At 43.0% G+C, this 17,993-nt stretch overlaps 2 long non-coding RNA genes across 2 annotated transcripts in view; one reads left to right on the top strand and one right to left on the bottom strand.

Annotated features, from left to right (window-relative positions):
• The window catches only part of LOC138923638 (uncharacterized), a 185,745-nt gene that overhangs the window by 86,809 nt on the left and 80,943 nt on the right, over positions 1 to 17,993 (top strand). The window lies entirely within an intron of this gene.
• Positions 8,650 to 9,234, bottom strand: LOC138923637 (uncharacterized). Its single transcript, XR_011437547.1, has 2 exons — positions 9,071 to 9,234; positions 8,650 to 8,831 (listed from the first exon to the last, which is right to left on the bottom strand). It is a non-coding gene; the product is annotated as an uncharacterized lncRNA (long non-coding RNA).

A 17,993-nucleotide genomic window follows, 5' to 3' on the forward strand; every position in this document is an offset into this window, starting at 1 on the left:
TCCGCCTTTTACATGTTTTATCTCTTCTGCACCAATCTTCACTTTATTCTTTGCTTCTTTCTTCCTGTTTGCTTCAAATTTCTTTCGATTTCTCTGATGGCGACTCCTTTTCCCCTTTCTATTTTAATTCAAATATAGCATATTTCATGATCAAGACATACAGAAATGAACTTGGTGGAAGCTAAGACCATTAGTACATCCCTCAAAACAAAACACAACAGCAGTCCCACCCCGATTTGGCCATGAAGCATATTTACTTATCATGTGCATGATTCAGATGAAAACTCAGGGGAAAATCAGGAGGCAGTGTGGGCAGTGTCGAGGGAGCTTGGCTTCAGGTTAAGATAGACTTAAGACTTCAGTCTCCCTCCACCATTTGATAGCTGTGGAAACACAGGCAGATTTAAGCACTGTGATTAATTAATGTAAGTTGACCTCTTTCCCTCCTTTTGGTTAGTTAATATATCTATATTTTGTCTGTCTAAACTGCACAACCATCCTGATGCTCTTTACACTCCACAGTGGACAGAAGCGTTCATTTTTTTTTAAAAAAAGGAAAGATCACTGTAGATACTTTATCTGAGGTCCCAATATGTAAATATTATGTGCTGTCAGATGTTTCAGGTCCTTTCAGTTATTTTGAAGTTTGAATTTTCCAGTTCTCTGGGTTGGCTGATGGCGCCATGTTACCTAATTAAGTAAATGTCTGTCCTTTGGTATTTCTTTGGTTGACACGAGGAAAAAGAATTATGGTTTTGATGTAGGAGACTTCTGGGAGAGCTCAGTGAAGATTAATAACAGAGGATTTAGGGTGGGGAGAAGGAGAGGGATTTTGAGAGATTAACATTTCAGGAATTGGAGAAGATTACAGCCCTTGCCAGAGAGATGTATCTCAATTACACAAAAGATCAAATACTGAAAATTTGTATGTGCATTAACTTTTAATAAGTGTCATAACATTAGAATTTCCCAAAGGGTCTTAGTAAGTAACGAAACCTGGTTGTGAATCCTTTTGTAAAGTGAAAAATGTTCTTTTCTTACTTTTAAAATATCAAATTTTATTAAAATAAATGTTATATGGTCTTGAAATGTTAACTATTAAAAATATACTTGAAGTATAAACATATTATTCATTTACCAAGGAGCAGATTTTTCTAAAATAGATGAGGTTAAAAAGTACCATATTGTCACCTACTTGAATTCTAGCATATGTATTTTTCTAAGGAATATATTTTAAGTTTAAATTTTAGCAGATCAGGTATTTAGGTTTCCTTCTCTCTCTCCGTTTTTCCTTAATTTAGCAGTTAGTTTTCAAAGCTGAGAACTCCCACATTTTGCTTCTTTCACATGTGCAACTGTACACGTGGTGCCATGTACAGATAGCTATACAAGACACAGAGATGTCATTATATTCTTACATAGTATCTTATATTTTTTCTAGTGACTTAATTACTTCTTTCTTCTACTTCCCTAAGATCACTGGGGAATTTTTACAATCTTCAGTAAGTAAAACACAAGGACTTAAAGTATAATTTTGTTATTTTTGGAAACTTCATTTCAACTTCGAACTTGCTATCCCATGTCTTCTTTGGATGGGGCGTGCCAGTCTGCACACTAGCAACTTTTGTTCAGAGCTAAGTTGACAGAGATATGCTCATATAAATTACCTTTCCCATTTCAACTAATACTTTAGGAGGAACATGAGATTATAAGCTAATGGAAATATGAAAAGGGAAATGAGTGTGGGTAAAAGGATGGAGTGGAAGGAATATTTGATATCTTATTAAGACAGGAATACTGATGCTTCAGACTGACTGAATGAAACATTGCCCTTGAAGTTTGCTTTGAAAATTTGAAGCTCTCCAGGAAAGAAAACATAAGCTCTGGAATCCCACTGTGGTGAAATTAACAGATAAAGTTTTGGTCCTCCCTGGTGTTGACAAAGAACAAATATTCATGGTTAATGGCAACTCTCTTTTAGGAGGTCACTTCTCCAGTCCTCTGCCTCCTGGAAAGTGATATTTATCTACAGAAGTTTCATCTCCACAATACCCTGCCTTGTATTGTCAATCTGTTAAATTAGGATTTTCCGTTACAAATCTCTATCAAGAGAAAAAGACAAGGATGATCATGCAGCCAAGAATAATGTTATTTACTTATTTTCTCCATATCCCCAAAGTACTAAATAAATGGGACAAATTAAAGAATGTTGATGATTTCTACATTAACTGCACTTGGTGGTAGATGACAGTTTTATCTGGAGCTCCTTGAAGGCCAGACTATGCAGATTTATCACATCTGGTTGCATTATTTACACCAAATAGTGTCACATAATTTTAGAGGCATTGTAAACTCACTTTTCATACGGCCACATGCAGCTCATTTCTTTGAAGGCAGCATGAAATGCTAGGAAAGAAGGTGTTTCAACTCATAATGAGGATCAGGACACAGGAAGAACACAGTTCCTGCCCGTGATTAGTGGAGCTGACCTCTGAAGTCCTCACCTCCTAGAAACTCAGTGCTCTTCTTGGGTTTGGCTCATAGCAGCAGGTGTTTGGGCCTGAGGGACGGTGTCTTGATTCTCAATGACTGAACTACTCAATGAGAGCACTACTGGGATTTAGCAGGTAAGGGCTAGTGATACTGAACATCCTGCGAAACGGAGGCAGTCTTACAAATGAGGACTTGTTTTGCCTAAAGTGCAAATAACATTCCTCTTGAAAAACACTGCAGGAAAAGTACAGCAAGAACCGCAAAAACACCGTCTACGTATTGTCTTACTTACCAATTCTGTGTTATAAACCACCTTGAAACTTAGTGGATTACAACAACAATGCTTTATTTCTCATAATTCTGTGGGTTGACTGACTCTGCTGGGTGTTCTTCTGCTCTGTTTGTGCAGCTGCATTCAGCTGGGAGCTCAACTAGGCTTGGAACATTCAAGATGTCCTCCCAGTCTCCAGGCTCTCTCTGAATCTGCCTTCTCCTTATTCTATAGTCCAGCTTGAGCTTCCTTATGGCATGGTGGCTGGCTTCCAAGGGGGAGTTTTCCAAAAGTGCAAAAATGGAAGTTACAAGGCCTCTTATAGGCTAACCTTGAAAACCAAACATCACTTTTGCCTCAATCTATTGGACAAAGCAACTCCCAGGGCCAGCCCAGATTCAAAGGGAGGGTAAACAGAAGAGAGGAGCAGCGAAGTCTCACTGCAACAGCCAATGTGGATAGGAGGGTTTCTTGCAGTCTCTTAAGAAACGATCTTCACACATATGATCACACTTCTCTGTGAGGGAGGAATTATTATTAATGCTATTTTACGGAAGATAGAACTGAGGCTTTGAGAGGTTAAGTGTTAGGTTCAAGACCATACCACTGGTAAGTGGTGGGGCTCAAAGCCAGGTTGCCTGATCCCAAATCCTTTTGTCCTCTTATTTTGTTTTCTGTTTTCATTCCTTAGAAGTTATTTCAGGGTTAGGCAAAATGAATGAGGCTTGTGAATTTGGTGAGTGATCCCCTTTCAGTGGCTGTTGAATATCTTCTGGACTTACATCCTAAGATGTCATGCAAATTGCTGATGGCCCCTGTACTGTGGTGTCCCATCTAAGTCCCACTCCATTGGACTGTAGTCTAAGTTTTGAACACTCTCCTCAGTACCTACCCCGATTCAAATGATGACATTCTTTTCCCTGTTGCACTCTCAGCTAAAAGGGACCAGAGAGCAGCTAATAATCTGACTCAAAGTGTCACCCAAGTAGAGCGATTGCCTGATATTTCTGCCAGCATTTTCCCTCCTGGTCACAGAATCTCAGTTTTCCTTGGGGAATTCATTTCTTCCCTTAATTTCACATGGTTCAAATGGCATAGAATGCTGTCCTCGCTCCAGGAGTTGTCAGGCACTGAGGGCTGGCTAATCAGAGGTTTGCATTTCTCTTGTCATAGTCATTGGTTCACAGGTGAGCACATAACCTGAGCAAGGTCAATGACAAGCCACTAAAATTAAATTCAGTACAGGACCTTTGGAGGGGCATATATAGAAGAAACATTTTCTTTTCTACTGGGATTTCCGGGAAAATGAGAGGTAAGCCTGGAGCTGCTGGGAGCCATCTTGTCCCCACAAGGCAAGAGTGTGCAGGAGAATAAAGTCAACAAGGAAGTGGAGGGGAAGCAGTGCTGAGAATGAGCCGGTCCCCATTACATCATTTGATGCTTGGGAAAGGACCAAAGCCAGACTGATCTCTAGACTTTTCAAGATGTTAGTGAATAAGATCACTTTTTTGTTTCAACTAGTTCTAGTAGAGTTTTCTATCAACTACAGTGGAAAGAATCCTGACTGGTAGATCGTCTGTGGTGACCAAAACGACTCTTAGAAAAACACTCACAATAAATATGCCTGTGGAAAAGAAATGACAATTCAGGAGTTTGCAGTGTTTCAGATGCTGGAGATCCTAAGGTAGTATAATGATGAAACTCCAGGTAAGTACAGACAAGCGTGATGTGAGATCAGGAATTCTATTAACAAGAAACAAAACAGCGATAAGTGCTGCTAGGCTGTATTCGTTAGGCAGCTGAGATTATGAACTGTGCATTTTCCTTCTGAATGCAAGATTTCTAGTTCATTGCCCTGTACATGGTAATTACTAAAGAAGTAACAACAACCCTAAACCCCAACCCACTGAACAGAGACTCTTTCCTGAGGAGAAGGCAAATAGGTTTTTTCTCATGTGCCAACTCTGATAATTGCTAGTGCCTTGCTGGGGCACAGCCTGGAGAAGATTTCTGAAGCCTGTTGCAGGCTGTGGGAGAGAGTAAAGGAGTACCGGTGTCTGCTGTGGGTGAGGGAGGGTGTGTGGAAGCAGCGTCTAGTTTCTAACAAATGATGAGGACAAAAAGAGAGAGAACAGAGCTGCTTTTTATTTTTCCTTTCCTACTAGCCTCATACCCTACCAATTGGAGACTCTCTTGTCAGATAATTTGAGTTGACTTCCTTGCTTAGTTACCTTAGGTTCCCAGGGATGTTCAGGGGTCAATGTTTACTTGGGTCATTTGGTATCCCATCTCAAGAGGTCAAACCTACATAACAGAAAAATACTTTCTGCCGTTTTATTTGGTTGGTTTGGGTTAGGTAGAGACCGACTCTCAAGTAACCCATGGAGGCCTGGTATATTCTTGCCAAATCCTTTTCCTCTCCCCTGTGATCTTTAGGGAAGGCAAAGAGTCACGTGCAAGCTTGACCTGGTGGAATTTGTCAGAACCTCACTGGAGTAGTCAGAACAATGCCTCCCCCAAAGACATCCATCTTCTAATCCCTGGGACCCGTGATTATGTCATGTTACATGGCAAAGGGGAATTAAGGTTGCAAATGGAATTAAGATTACTAACCAGCTGACCTTAACATAGAGAGACTATCCTGGATTATCTAGGTGGGCCCAATATGATCATGAGGGTCCTTAAAAATGGAAGAGAAGCAAGTGCGGAGGTTGGAGTGCTGTGATGAGAGAGACTCGGCCTGCCACTGTGGCTTTGAAGATTCAGGAAGGAGGCCCTGAGCCAAGAAGCTGGAAAAGGCAAGGAAATGGATTCTCTTCTAGAGCCTGCAGAAAGGAAGGCAACCCTGCCGAGACCTTGACTTTAACCCAGTGAGACCTGTGTCAGCTTTCTAACCTACAGGATGGCAAGATGATAAATTGGTGTTGTTTTAAGCCATTGAATTGGTGGTAATTTTTATGGCAGCAATAAGAAACTAATATAGATTTCCTTGCAATGAAAGGAAAGTCTATTAAATGCAATTGGAGCTGTAGAATCACATAGTTGAATGGGATCTTGGGGAGCTTTAGCCATGCAGGCATCTCCTCTACCATACTCTTGCTAAATGGTCTTCCAGGCTGTGTCAACATGTCAACACTGGGAACTGCCAGTGTCCAGTGGTGGATTGTTCCATTTTTGTATGGTCTGGACTGTCTGAGTTCTTCCCTACAACAAGCAGAAATGAGCTTCCTGTAGCATTACTTCTTTGGTTCTGGTTTTGTTTTCTAGAGTTGCAGAGAAATTTTGCAAATATCTTGTTCCTAGAAGATAGCCCTTTAGATATTGGAAGATTTAACCATGATTCCTTAAAGGATTCTCTTTTCCTGGCTGAATTTCCTCTGGCTCTTCTTGTGGATTCCACAGCACACAACCCCTGGTGACCAAAACTGCAACAAACACTACAGATGCGGTTTGATCAGGAGAGAGTCTGCAGAGGCTTAATTATCTCCTTCGTTCTGGGTATCATACCTTGATGCTGCATTTGCTTTGTCAGGAGCATCTCCACCACATGCCCAGTGCTGTATAAATACCTCTTTCTCCTACTGTAATGTAAGCTCCCCCTTTTCCCTTCTCCAAAGCTTCGTGTGCTCTAATAGATGCCTGATATGATGTTTATTCTCGAAACATGCTGTGGCTTTCATACCCTTCATTTTCCTGGTCTCATTCCTTATAGATCTGTGCTTGGGGGTGAAGTAGAAGAGAAGATAAAACTGATACGCAGTGTAGAGGAAAGAGCCTGAGTTGTATAGTCAGAGACCTGTGTTCAGATCCTGACTTTATGTTTTCCTGGCTCTGAACTGTGGGCAAGTTTCTCAGCCTCTCGTGAACCTCAGTCCAGAGAACCTCTGGGAAAAGGTGAAGAATAATTCTTACTTACAGGGTTGTGGTGAGGATTAGATGAGATTGCCTATGTAACATGCAAAACATAGTCCTTGGCTTGGTAATTTAGTGTTGCTTCTTTCCTGCTTCTTCCACTGCCTCCCACTTTGTTCCTCCTTCACCTTATACAATTTGAAGAAAAAAAAATTGAGCTGCATGGGCTCAACTAGGAGAGTGTGGGATGGGCGTTGTGGGCTGGAGCGGTAGCAGACTGTGAGGGTAGCAGGGCCTGACCGAACCTGGCAGGTTGGGTGGGAGTGGGCCAAATACAGGAATGGTGAGGAAAGTGGTTCTCTGACTTTGAAAGGGATGTTCCTTTTATAGCAGTCTGAAGATGAAGACAAAGCTCGTAGCATTCCATGTAGGAAGGAACATTTTGTTTACAACTCATTAGTTTTGAAAACTAGCTTAACGGACATGGTTTGACTGCTGGGATGAGACAAACATGGGGAAAAAAAACTCCAAATCCAGCTAAGGTTTAAATTGCCTGGGGCCTGAGCAGGAACTTCATCAAGTATTTGCAAACCAGAAGAGTTCATTTTCTATTTCCTTAGGGCATTTCTTTTTTTTTAACATAGCAGGCCTGTTTTGGTTAATGAAGATCAGACCACTGATGGTCATGTCAACAGGATGCTGGAAAATCAGACTAGTGAACGCTCAGAATGGCCAGGAAAATGGCTTCTGGGAAAGTTCTAGGTTGCTGAGAGAAGCTAGCTTCTACAGGCCTATCAATGTTTAGTTTCTAACCCATTCTCCCAGAACTCATCCTTTTTATATGGCTTGGCAAGCAATTATTTTATTTTTTCCTTATGAAGTCATAATCTGGGACATCCTTTTGGAAGGCATGCCAGTAGCTGTTCTTTGGTCTGTTCTGCCTCCGCTAGTTTTATTTTTAACCCTCTCTTGATTATTTCTAAACCCCTTAATCATGAAATCTCATTTTCTTTTATTAGGAGGAATTTATTCACAAGACTAACAGACCCACATGGCATCCTTTAATGCACAATACTGAATGCTGACACGGTTCTGCAAGCATTGACAAATGCTTGCTGAAGTGAAGTCCTCGTGGATGACATTAGCGCCCTTATAAAAGAGACCCCAGCAAGCTCCCTCGCCCTTCCACTTTGTGAGGACACAGCCAGAAGACAACTGGCTGTAAGCCAGGAAGCAGGCCTTCATCAGACGCCAAATCTGCCAGGGTCTTCGTCTTGGACTTTCCAGCCTCCAGAAGTTGTAAGAAATGAATGTCTGTTGTTTAAAAGTCACCCAGTCTATGGTGCTTTGCTATAGCAGCCAGAATGGACTAAAACAAGCTGCGATGGGGGTCACCTACTTGTAATAAGGTGGTCAACGAAAGCTTCTCTGAAGAGTAACATTTAAACTAAAACCTACAGAGGAGTAGGAGTTTATCTTTCAAAAGTGGGTAGAAGAATATTTAGGGCAGAGAAAATAGCATGTCCAAAGGCCCTGAGGCAGGAAAGAACTTGACATATTCAACGAACTGAGAGAAGGCCGAAGGGGCTGGAGCACGTTGAGAGAGGAAGTAATAAAATTAGGTTGGAGAGATTTCATCAGGTCAATGATCTTTATACTGATTCTACCCCCAATAACGGATGCCACTTTACTTTCCTCCCATCCGTCACTTCCAAATTTTTCTCAACCCTTGCCAAGCTGGAGGAATGAAAGAATCAGCCCACTGCAAATATTGTCAGTCTGCCTGGCTTCTGCCTCTGCCACACAGGATTGAGGTTGTGGAAATTTCATCTATAAATTCAGTGTCATTTCAAAACCTCAGACCAATCTCAGCTTCTGCTAGCAGGGCTTTAAGGAGCAAATTGCCAAGGACTTTGGAACTCAGTCTCATATGTCCATTGGTGGTCTAGCTCTGGTTTTGTGCCTGTGCTCATAAAGAGCTCCTACCCTCTCTTGAAGATCTGGTCCTAAACAATTCTTATAAATGCATTCATTCCTTCAAGTCATTTATTCGGTTTTTGTTGAGGGACTTCCTCTGGGTAAGGCACCGTCTTAGGCCCTGAGGATATAAAGACAAGATGGCTGCCTCCTCTGGGTGCTCACAGGGTAGGAGGCAAGCAGGCAGTGGGTGAGTGCAGCGACAGAGAGCACAGTCTGTGGAGCTCAGGAAAGGCTTCTGAGAAGAGAGACAAAGATAAGGAAACTGAGTCAAGCACAGGGGACAAGTGAGAGGAGCAGAGTAGAGAGTGGGGCAGAGCCTTCTAGGCAGGATCTGAGGAGGCAAGATACGATGTGGTGAGAGTGAAGAACTCTTAGCAGCAACCAGATCCTGGCCACGTGTCTGTCATGCCAGGATCTGGACTTACATTGCTCTTCCCAGGCACCAGCTGTGCACCTGAACTCAGGGCCACTGACCTGTGCAGACTTTCCTCGTGTAGACTTGGTGCCCTTCAGAACCTGCTCTGGGATCCGCCATTGTAGTATTCTGCCCGTTTATTGGGGACATAGTGGCCTGTCATCTGCTGTAGTCTCCTGATCCTGCCCTGCTGTTCCTCCCTGCATTTATGGGCAGGCTTTCTGACTCCTGGAGTGTTCTGTGCTCTTCTTGCTATTGTTAGGTCATCTGGGGGTTGAGTCAGAGGGGCCCTGACCCCGATGGTACCCCAGAGGACATCTTCCTTGGCTCGCTGTGGTGGGAAGAGCACAGCGGGTTGACAGAAGGTTTCCATTGGCTGCCTCATCTCTGCTCTTGGACAGGGTTGTCATCCTTTGAGCATGACGAGGTCAAGAGGAATGAGAGACGAGGAGGACGTGGGCAGTTTGGCAGTGACGGAGATCATCTCTGCCTTTAGGAACGAGACAGGGTTATTGTCTGGAGCTAAGGAAGGAAACTGAAAGGCCAGGATTAGACTACCAGTGCTGCCTATCACTGTGTGAGCTCCCCACCAAACAAACAGGCAAAATGATCCTCCGGGCACGGCCCACTGGGAATAGCGCAGAGATGCAGAGGACAGAAATCCCGAGGACAATTCTGTAGCAAGAGACTTGCACTTTTTTCTTCACAGAAAGGCCCAGGCAAGAGATCCTGGAGAGAAAGCTCTGGAATAATCCCTCTGAAGGCAGCACAACAGGGAGAAGGGCCTAGGACCTCCTGAGAAGGTAGACTTTCAGGCCGGTTTGAGTGAGGAGAGATGTTTTCGCCTCCTTCATTGATGCCTTTGTTTATTCATTAGTCCATGTAACAAAAAATTTACTCATTGACTTTTGTGACAGGCACTATGCTAGGTTTGGGGAATATGTCTGTTAACAAAAGAGCAAGTTTCTTGACCTCATAGTACTGATAGATTGAATGGTGTATGTATGTGTGTGTGTGTGAGAGAGAGAGAGTAGAGGAACAGACATTTGAAAAAATAATGTAAAAGGTGATACATGGCACAAAGAAGCCATGCAATGTTCCTTGGGTGCACATAGCTTGGGCAGCTGACCTTCCCTAGGGGTCAGGGGAAGCGTCAGGGAGCACACAATTTTTAAGCTGAGTCCAGATAGCAAAGTAGCGGTGGGGAAGAGCAGGCAGAGAGAGTATTTTAAACATCAGGCATAGCATGTGCAAAGGCCTGGAAGTGAAGGGATGTGATTCTTCAAGAAGAAGTCATCCTAGGCATTGTAGTTTCTAGTAAGGAAAGTGAAGTTCAGGTATCGTTTACCACCTCTGAGGATCGAACAAGCCAGGAACTGTGAGAGAGCCGTAGGCCCGTGTAGGAAGCACTCAGGCGCCCACATCGAAGCCCCTTAGACTCCCACTGAGTTCAGCCTCAGCTGTGGTAGCCGGCTCCATGGGAGTGCACATTCACCGTGGGCTGCTTGAATCCCACCGCAAGTTCTCAACTTGGGTTTCTCCTCGTTCCAACTCAGGTCCTTCTCCAGCTGCCGCAGGAGCTTGCTGGAGTTAGTGCCCCTGGGGCCAAACTTCAGCCAATGGGGACTGGAAGTGCTCTGCCATATTTTAGGTGGCCCTTTCTAGCAGGCATTCTGTACCCTTCTCAGGAATCCTGGGAGAATTGTGCTCCAGTTGTTCACAGCAGTGACCTTGATAATGAACCTTGGTGTTGGCTTCCCCTCCTTTTCTGACTTTCCCCAATCCCTCTCTCTTGCTTCCTGGGATCACATGGCAAATAAGAGAGCTGTGCCCAAGTCCTTGTCTCAGCTGTGCCTTTGAGGGAGCTTAAACTTGGACAGTTGGCCACCTAAAGTTAAGTGAAATTTTCATCAACTTTTAATTGGGCCCTGTCTTTCTCAAGTGCCTCATCTTAATTGTGTTCCTCAAGTACTTAAGCAGCACCTTCTCTCAGGAATGCTCCGCTGAGCCCCCCGTTTTTGTAGGTGGGGGAAGCTAAGGCTCAGCCCACCTCAAGGGAAGTGCAGGATTGCAGCTCAGGATTTCTGATTTCAAATTAAATACCTTCTGGAATGCTCTATTTTGAGGCATGATACTTCTTCTCAAGGGAATGGCTAATTCTGTGTACCAGTCCCTGAATTTTGTTCAACATCTTTTGTCGGAAGTCATCCCCTCAAAGGAGTAATCCTGTCAAATGTGAAGCATTTGAAAATGCCATCAGGTCCTTATTCCTGATGTTTTGGAGTTATCTGTGTGAACACAAAGCAAAACACACTACTATGTTTTAGAGAACTCTAAACAAGAGTAATCCTCTTGTTTCAGAGATGCTGACTTTCACCACAAAGTCCATGTCCCGAGACACAAGGTCATTGATTGCCATCGCAGAATAAGACTCAGCAGTGGGGTGGTACATTTAACGCACCATGCTCCAGTTTAGAGGGATGCTATAGGTTTCAGATGAGGTCTTTTCTTTTATATTTTTCAGGGGAAATGCGGTAGTTTCCACAATGTCAAAAACATGATAAATTTCCTCCTGGGCTGATTGCAATTTGACTGAGTCTGAGTGGTTCAGCTTCTTGTAAATCCTCATCAGTAGCACAGCAATGAGATACTCGGGGTCTGCTCTCTCCTTTCTCAAGTCTGCCTGAAAGGCCTGATTTATATTGAAGGAAAAGAAAATCCACTGGCCTAACTAGTATATCAGAGAGAAGAATGAAATAGAATTTTTGGCTCTCAGGGCCATTCCACTTTGTCATTTTGTGAAATTAGAGACAGATGGGTGATGTCTGTGTGTTGTGGAAAATTCTGTCCTACATTCCAGCCAATGCTGGGAGCCCTGGAAGAGGACAGAGAGGAGAAAGAGAAAACTGTTTGGACAAGGCAGAATATATGCTAATTCTGTGACAAAAATAGCATCAAATCTGCAAACATTCATTCGAGGCCAGTCTCATTCTTAGCCTGTTTTCTTTCCCTTTTCTAGCTTTCACAGTAGTAAGTGAATTTAAACTGGTTGCTAATGGAAGAGGATTAGAGAGCATCTGGCTTGTCTCTTACTGCAGAATATCGGTTTTCTCCTGAACACTAGGGGTATAAGGGACCACTGTGGTCAAATTATCAGCCTATGTTTCAGGCAGATCATAACTAATTTTGAGGTGGTCAGGTTATTGTTCCAAAAACTCAAGTGGTGGAGGGCATTGGTGGTGGTGTGTGGGAGAGGGGCCATTGTGTGGAAAGAGCTGGAGTTTGGAGAAAAATGGGGTCCACACTCTAGGGGTCCCAAAACCTAGTGAGTCTCTCTACAAATAATCCTATCCCTTCTTATAAGTACTCTGAGACTTCTGTGATCATGTGCTGGGGCTGAGGTTAAAGGATCACTATGTCTGAGTGGAAAAAGATATGGAGAGTGGGGTGCTGGAGGGTAGGTACCTGGACTGGCAGGTACTGAGGACTCTCGAGGAGCATGGGTTCAAAGGGAAGCCCGTGAAAAGGAGCCAGGTACTACACGCTGAGGATTCAGGAGCTTTGGAGTCACTGAGGTGGGGACCAGGACAGCTGGGCATGGTCTCTGCAGGGCAGAAGGCAGTTAGATTTCAGTCGAGAGAGCAAGAAAAGGGGATGAAAACATATCAAGGTTTGAGGAGGCTGTGAGTGCTGACTGAAGGAAAGCAAAAGAGCCTTAGTGGGAAAGACAGAGTCAGTGCAAGGTCACAGTACAGAGAAAGCGGGCCGTTTCCACGGAAGGAAGTGAAATGTAGCTGCGTGTGCTTGGCCAAACCTTTCTTCTTTGAGCCTCAGGTCCTCATTTGTGAAATAGAGATAAAAATTCTTCCTATGTCTCATTGGGAGTGGAAATCAAGTGAGATCATATAGGCAAAAGCATTTTGTAAACAGTAAGAAAAGATGGTTGTTAGGAAGTTTGGTGATGATCTCTCAGAGGGCTGCTTGGCAGGGGACAGGGGACCATTCCTGGGAGGAGCCACACACTTTACGGATTAGGAGACAGAGTCCCCAACCCACCGTAGACCCCAACGGTGCTTATTGGCCACTCTGTAGTTCCCAACATAGGATGCCTTCTTATATTTTTGCTTATTTTCGCTTATTCATATTAATTTTCTTCATATATATCTTATTATAAAGTTAAAAAAATAACTTTTCAAGGATGGGCACTTTCAGAATGGGATAAAAACTGTTGACTCTTTTCCCAGGAAAATACCTAGATAGGGTAGCCCTACTTCACCATCACTGATGCTTAGATTGGGCAAAACCAGGCAAGTAGCCTCCACTGCAGAGTCCTGTCTGGGTGCATTGCTGTCCAGGCTGCCCCGAGTGTGGTGCACAGTGAGCAGACCAAGGAGTGAGCCATTTGGGGTAGGCAGGGTTTGGTTGGCTCCAGCACCCCGCCCTTACAGGAGGAGAATCAGATGGAAGACAAGTGAATTCTAAGTAACTGTTGTGAAACTCCAGCTTCCCTCCTCGGCTACTTGGGAAAGGCCTGACTGCTGGGCGGGAACCACCACAATAAATCATACAGTCTTGAATGATTTGGTAGTTCTTTGAAAAAGACTACTTGTATGTGGAAGGAAATTTTCCTTAATGGGCCGAGTGGGTATAATAGCGGCATGTCATTCTTTCGTGGTGTCTCCCTTGAAATATTTCCCCACTCACTAATTGAAGGATTCTCAGTAGAAAGCAGTACAGATAAAGGTTTTGGTTTTGGCCTATAATTCAAGTGCTAAAGGGGTCCAAATGATACCAAAGGAGCTAGAAACTGCGTCATGCCTGCCCTTCCCGACTTATCTATTCCTTCTTATAGAAAAAGGGGCTTTCTGGAAACTGGTCATTAGTAATCAAAAAGCTTCAAATACATCATAGCTCCTATTACGGATCTGTTTTTTGTTCACAACAATTTCCGACACGGAATGTGTGAGTTTTCCATACCAGGCAATTCTCTGGTTTGCTGTGGACACCAACTGGGTGTCCTATAGTTTAACTCAGTTCTGACGCCATGTACATGGCGTTAGCATGGACCTCATAGCTTGAGGCCTCAGTCACACAAGACTGCCCCTCGCCTCAGACTCCAATCACAAGTAGTGGGCCCCAGGTTACCCAGACTTCTGTCCAACTTGACTACAAATTGGGGGTTTCCATGACCCCTCCTCAGATTTGATAATTTGCTAGAACAGCTCATAGAACTCAGGGAAGCACTTTACTTACTGTTACTGGTTTATTGTAAAGGATATTCTTAAAGGATACAGATGAAGAGGTACATAGAGTGAGGTCCAGAAGGGTCCCAGGTGCAGGAGCTTCTGCTCCCTGGAGTTTGGGGTGCACTACCCTCCTCTCCTGGCACATGGTTGAGTTCACAAACTTGGAAGCTCTCTGAACCCTGTCATTTAGGGTTTTTATGGAGGTTTCATTGGGTAGGGGTGAATGATTAGACCATTGGCCATTGGCGATTAACTCAATCTCCAGCCCCTTCCCCCTCCCCAGAAGTTGGGGGTTGGGCTGAAAGTTCCAACCCTCCAATCACTTGATTGGTTCCTCTGGCAACCAACCCCTATCCTGAAGCTATATAGGGCCCCCCCCAAGAGTCACCTTATTTGAATAAACTCAGGTATGATCCAAAGGAGCTTATGAATAACCACAGACGCTCCTCTCATCTCTACCACCCAGGAAATTACAAAGGTTTAGGACCTCTGCACCAGGAACCAGAGATGAAAATCAACTATATATTTCTTCTTATATTACAGTGTTACAGCTCCCTACTTTAAAAAATTAATTTGTTAGTACATAATTGTTAGTAATTCTTACACAGATTCAAGAGATGTTGACCAGCTTCTACCTGAAGCAACTCCTCTGCAAATGTGTTAGTTTGCTTCAAATATTTCTCCCATTAGGATCCTATCTTTAAAACAGATATTGAAAATCTATGCTAAAATTTAACGTATTTTTGCAAGTGGTTTCTTACCACCAGTTGTTAATACTTTTATTAAGAATTATTTAGTTATATTGGCTTAGAAGGAAAAAAAAACCTAAGAATTTTGATGAGGGAGACTTGTGAGGAAAGGTTTTGAACTTAGCAGGAGACTTCATTGACTTTCTTGCTAAGTCAGTTGTAGGAGAAACTTCATTGATCACTGGTTGATCCATACGCTAGTCATGGGGGTGGGTGAGAGGTTGAGGGCGGGAGAGATAGATGTGTGGGTGTTAAGACAATATGATATGGTTTCTGACTTTAACAAGCTCACGAGCCAGTAGGAGAACTAGACATACAAAGCTATCATTTAAACAACTGTATTTTATTTTAAGCGTATAATTTCAATATAATGTACAACAGGGAAACACATAGACACCAGGTGCTTTGGGAAGTAAAAGGAGGGTCACTCAACCCAGTCTGTGAGTTGGATAGAGTCATGGAAGGCTTCCTGTAGAGATGAGCCTGACCTGAGTTTTTGTTTTTCTGTTTTTTTGGTTTTTTTGTGAGTAAGCTTGGCCCTGAGCTAACATCTGTTGCCAGTCTTCCTCTGTTTTATGTGGGATACCAATGCCACCACAGCATGGCTTGATGAGTGGTGTTAGGTCCAAGCCTGGGATCTGAACCTATGAACTCCAGGCCACCAAAACAGAGTGCTTGAACTTTTTTTTTTTTTTTATTAATGTTATGATAGATTACAACCTTGTGAGATTTCAGTTGTACATTTTTGTTAGTCATGTTGTGGGTACACCTTGAACTTCTTTTTTTAAAGCCAGGTTTATTGAGGTAAAATTTACAGACAGTAAAATTTGTCCTTTTTAGGTGTACAATTTTAAGAATTTTAACAAATGCCTACAGTTATATAACCACCATCACAATCAAGATAAAGAATATTTCCATCACCTAAAATGTTCCCTTAACCACTTTGTAGTCAATCCTTTCCTCTATGCTCAGCCCCTGGCAACCTCTGATCTCACTTCTGTCCCTGCAGTTTTGCCTTCTCCAGAATGTCCTATAAAGGGAACCATAGAGTAGGTAGGCTTTTGTGTCTGGCCTCTTTTTCTCATCATAATACTTTTGAGATTCATCCATGTTGTTGCATGTGTCAGTAGTTTGTTCGTTTTATGGCTGAATAGTGTTCCACTGTATGCAGGTACCAGTTTGCCAGTTTGTTTATTCATTCATCAGGTGAAGGACATTTGGGTTGTTTCCAGTTTGGGGCACTTATTTCTTTTTTCCGAGGAAGATTCGCCCTGAGCTAACATCTGTTGCCAATTTTTCTCTTTTTTGCTGAGGAAGACTGGCCTTGAGCTAACATCTGTTGCCAATCTTCCCTATTTTGTATGTGGGTCACTGCCACAGCATGGCCACAAGTGGTATAGGTCTGCGCCTGGGAACTGAACCCAGGCCGCCAAAGCAGAGGGGGCTGAACTTAACCACTAGGCAACCTGGGCTGGCCCCTCCAGTTTTTGGCTATTATAAATAAAGCTGCTACAAACATTTGTGTCCAAGTCTTTGTGTGGACGTATGCTTTCATTTCTCTTGGATGAATACCTACAAGTGAGATTTCTGGGTCATATGTTATATATTTGTTTATAAGAAATCCTTGTTTTCACCAGCAATGTATGAGAGCCCCCTGCATAACAAAGGGAGTTTATCTTTATTGTGGTACAAAAAGAAGAAGTAGGGAAGATGTTTTTGGCCTAGCACCATTGAAACGGAAACTGAGACTTGATAGAGAGGAGGAGTTAGTCAGGCAAACAGGCTGGGGGACAGCATTGCAGGCAGAAGGATCAGCATGTGCAAAAGTCAGCAAAGAGGCTTTTAAAAATAAGAATGCAAAGTAGCCATCAACGCAAGTCCATCATTGACACGATGAAGATTCCGGTGATATTTGCAAGAGCAGTTTCAGTGGAGTGCTGTGGTGGAAGCAAATTTACTAACGTTGAAGAGTGAATGGGATGTGAGGAAGTGGGGGGAAGTGTCTAGACCATTCTAAAAAATGTTAGCTGTGAGTGGAAGCAGAGAGAGAGGATAGGAGCTAGAAGTGGTCCACAGGGTCCAGGAGAGTTGGTAAGGGTGGGAGAGACCTGAGCAGGATGATGGGCTAGAGAGGAAGAGCTTATAGATGTTAACAAGGGAGGCGGCAAAGAAAGGGCTTGGCCTGGGGGAGAGTGGAGGGAATCAGGACAACCTTTGACCTGGCTGTCTGGCGTCTCCTCCTTGGCATTGTAAGAAAGGGAGCAGGTGTGGAGACAGCAGGCAGCTGAGGGCGTCATGTCTGACCTACTACTACTTTATTATGAAAACTGAGGAATACAAAATAGAAAGAAAAGTGGATCCAGATAGGGAACTTAACATTTCTCTCTCAGCTTCCCCAGAAAAAGGCAGATTCATAGAACTATACAGTAGATTTACATTTAAGCGACTAGTACATGTTTTTGATAAATATATAAATATAATAAAGTACATAAAAATCACTCACAATCCCACAATACATTATAAATATTAGGTTGGCTTCCTTCCAATCATTTATTTATTCATACACTTTTCACATAATTGAGATGCTACTGTGTGTGGGGCTATATGTAAATATCTTTTTGGAGATGCTGCTTTCTTCAATTAGTGTGTCGCTTGTTACTTTATGCACACTAGAATAAAGCTCCACAAGACCAGGGACCATGCAGTCTTGTTAACTATTATATCCTCAGCGTTAACACTGTGGCTTGCACATGTTATATGCTTCATGTATATTTATTAAATTAGTATACTTTTGCTAACATTATAGTGGCAGCATTTCTCCCATGTCATTCATATTATTTAAAGGCATTTTTAATGACTTCATAGTGTTTCTTGGTATATACTATCATTTATTTAATAATTCCTTGTTTGATACTGGCATAATTAAGCCTTTACAGGTGGTCTAATGATGGTAGTTATGGTAGTGATGACTACTATTTATTGAAGAC

This window comes from Equus caballus, chromosome 3 (genome assembly GCF_041296265.1).
Source record: "Equus caballus isolate H_3958 breed thoroughbred chromosome 3, TB-T2T, whole genome shotgun sequence".
Lineage (NCBI taxonomy): Eukaryota > Metazoa > Chordata > Mammalia > Perissodactyla > Equidae > Equus > Equus caballus.